This window comes from Ornithorhynchus anatinus, chromosome X1 (assembly GCF_004115215.2).
Source record: "Ornithorhynchus anatinus isolate Pmale09 chromosome X1, mOrnAna1.pri.v4, whole genome shotgun sequence".
In the NCBI taxonomy this organism is placed as follows: domain Eukaryota; kingdom Metazoa; phylum Chordata; class Mammalia; order Monotremata; family Ornithorhynchidae; genus Ornithorhynchus; species Ornithorhynchus anatinus.
Window position 1 is genome coordinate 25,455,292 of NC_041749.1, and position 2,696 is coordinate 25,457,987.

Sequence of the window (2,696 nt, forward strand, 5' to 3'; positions counted from 1 at the left end):
ATATTTGTTAAGCACTTACTATGTGCCAGGTACTGTAGTATGTTCTGGGGTCTCATCTTGTCTTATGCTGTCGAGTCTTCTCCGACCCACAGCGACGCGATGGACACATCTCTCCCCGAACGCCCCAACTCCACCTGCAATCATTCTGAAGTGTATCCATAGAATTTTCTTGGTAAAAATATTGAAGTGATTTACTGTTGCTTCCTTCCACGCAGTAAGCTTGAGTCTCCACCCTCGACTCTCTCCCATACCGCTGCTGCCCAGCACACGTGAGTTTTGACTTGTAGCAGATTGCCTTCCACTCGTTAGCCACTGCCCAAGCTAGCTATGGAATGGATAGGCCTCTGCTTGACTCTCCCTCCCATAGTCAAGACTGGTAGACTACTGGAAACTCTCCAGGTGTGACCCTGAGAGGAGCATTCTGGAGTAGATACAAGATAATCAGGTTGGACACAGTTGGACGTAAGGCTCTCAGTCTTAGTCCCCATTTTATAGTTGAGGTAACTGAGGCACAGAGAAGTTAAGTGACTTGCCCAAGGTCACACAGCAGACAAGTGCCAGAGCTGGGATTAGAATATGATTGAGTGAATGAATGAACCCAGGTCTTTCTGACTCATTCATTCATTCATTCATTCATTCAATAGTATTTATTGAGCGCTTACTATGTGCAGAGCACTGTACTAAGCGCTTGGAATGAACAAGTCGGCAACAGATAGAGACAGTCCCTGCCGTTTGACGGGCTTACAGTCTAATCGGGGGAGACAGGCAGACAAGAACAATGGCAATAAATAGAGTCAAGGGGAAGAACATCTCATAAAAACAGTGGCAACTAAATAGAATCAAGACTCCCAGGCCTGTGCTCTATCCACCAGACCGTGCTTATTGCAGACACCTAAATTACTTAAGTATTTATTCTCTTTGGTGTGTAGGTAGGTACACGATTCCTGAAAGCAGATTCCGATCAGGTGACTTGAATACATGTTTTAGTGTATGAAGGGCAAAAAAATAGGTTTTACAGTGAGTCAGTGGTATATTAGACAGTGTCGTATATCCAGCTAGGTTTAGGCTTATTACCTCAGGGAGGGCATTTCTTAACAAGTTCAGAGGGAAGCGAAATAAGCCAAGTCTCTGGAGGAATTAAGTACAAGTGTCTGTAGTGATGATGACAAGGAAACAGTTGGGAATGTAAGAATGTGTTCCAAATGCCTATGTTAATCGTTTGATTTCCAACAGCACAATCTCAAGAGCGCAGGTTGTCTCACTTCTGCTCCAAGGGAGTCTCAGACACTTTTCACCCAATCTGCTTTGTTTTACCTATCTTTGTAATTTTCCCTGCTAAATCTCTCAGCATGGTCCTGCCCAAGGCGAGGCAATGCATTTCCTGACACTGGCATTTGAACCGAGTTTGCATTTCCTGTGATGTGATTGAGAAGAGCCTTTTTTTTTCCTTCCAAATCTCATGCTTTCCCAAATTAGAACTTTCAATTAAAAAAAAAACCCACCAATGCAACACTTTATACCTCAGCAATTCATTGAGGGTTTTGTGCTTTTAATTGCACCTGGATTAATGCAGCTAGAAATACATTACTAAAGATTGATACTCTGGTCAACTGGGCCCTATGGTGTGGCATCCTGAGTGGTGATAAATTCCATTGACAGCTTTTCCAACTCATTACTGGTTTCTGTCTTATTTTCCTTTTCACTAAGACTAGCTTCCTTTCCTAAAGCCATCTCAAAATTTGATTCCATCTAGAATATGGAACTATGGATGTCTTTACAGGTAAGCAGTTGAAGGATTTACTGAACTCATATAGATTTATTCTGTTGGAAGATATATTTGTCTGGGAAATATCTGCAAATGGGTCTTTTCTGTTCCATCTCTTTAGATCAGTGCTTTTCAGTCATTAGTACCAAGGTTATCCTTGGTCTAAGACCACTAGATAAATCATGAAACATTTACTGAAGGGTCACTGGGGATGATCAACTTGGAGACTCCTCAAATTTAGATAACTATTTGGTCTCTAATGGAAAGCGTGGGTTTTTTTGTTGTTGTTGTTATTTTTTTCTGTAAAAGTCTGCTGTGAGCTGGTTCTCCATTCTAGTACAGACGGATATCAGTCATTTGATGGTTCATTAGTGCCACCAAATATTAGCACCAGTCCTGGTTAACAAAGGAAGGGGAGTGGTGATTATTATTATTTTTTTCTTTTACCTCCAACTGAAATTCTGTCGATTCCCATTGTATCCTATCACACAGTTCTTCCAAGGCCACATCCTGTTCCCACAGAGGAACTGATCTGGAGGACAATGGAATCTGAGTTTGAGCAGATGGAACACTGATTAAAGGACAGTCTGTTTTTCAGATGGAACATTTTGGTGCAGTACTATGCAGATTTCAGATAACCTAATGGAGAGAATTTTGTTCTTTTCGGTGGGAAACCATAGCAACCTGCCACTTTAGAAGACATGCTATATAATCTATCTGTCCTTCAGTTAGTATTTTATGGTCTAGAAATAGTCATCATCTCCTAATGTGAATATGCATAAGGTCAGGCAAATGGAGGCCCAGTGACAATGCAATTCCGGAGGTAAAAATGGAGCCTGGGTGTGTGGGTTTTATTTGGGATTTAAAATCTCGGCACTCAGTGTGTTCAAAGAGAGAATGTGTGCTTAACGTTGTCCTTTGCAGAACCTCC

At 41.7% G+C, this 2,696-nt stretch overlaps 1 non-coding gene across 1 annotated transcript; it reads right to left on the minus strand.

Annotated features, from left to right (window-relative positions):
- Positions 1-279: 279 nt before the first annotated feature.
- On the minus strand, positions 280-417 carry LOC114807284. The gene has a single exon (XR_003755335.1). It is a non-coding gene; the product is annotated as a small nucleolar RNA SNORA7 (small nucleolar RNA).
- Positions 418-2,696: the final 2,279 nt, after the last annotated feature.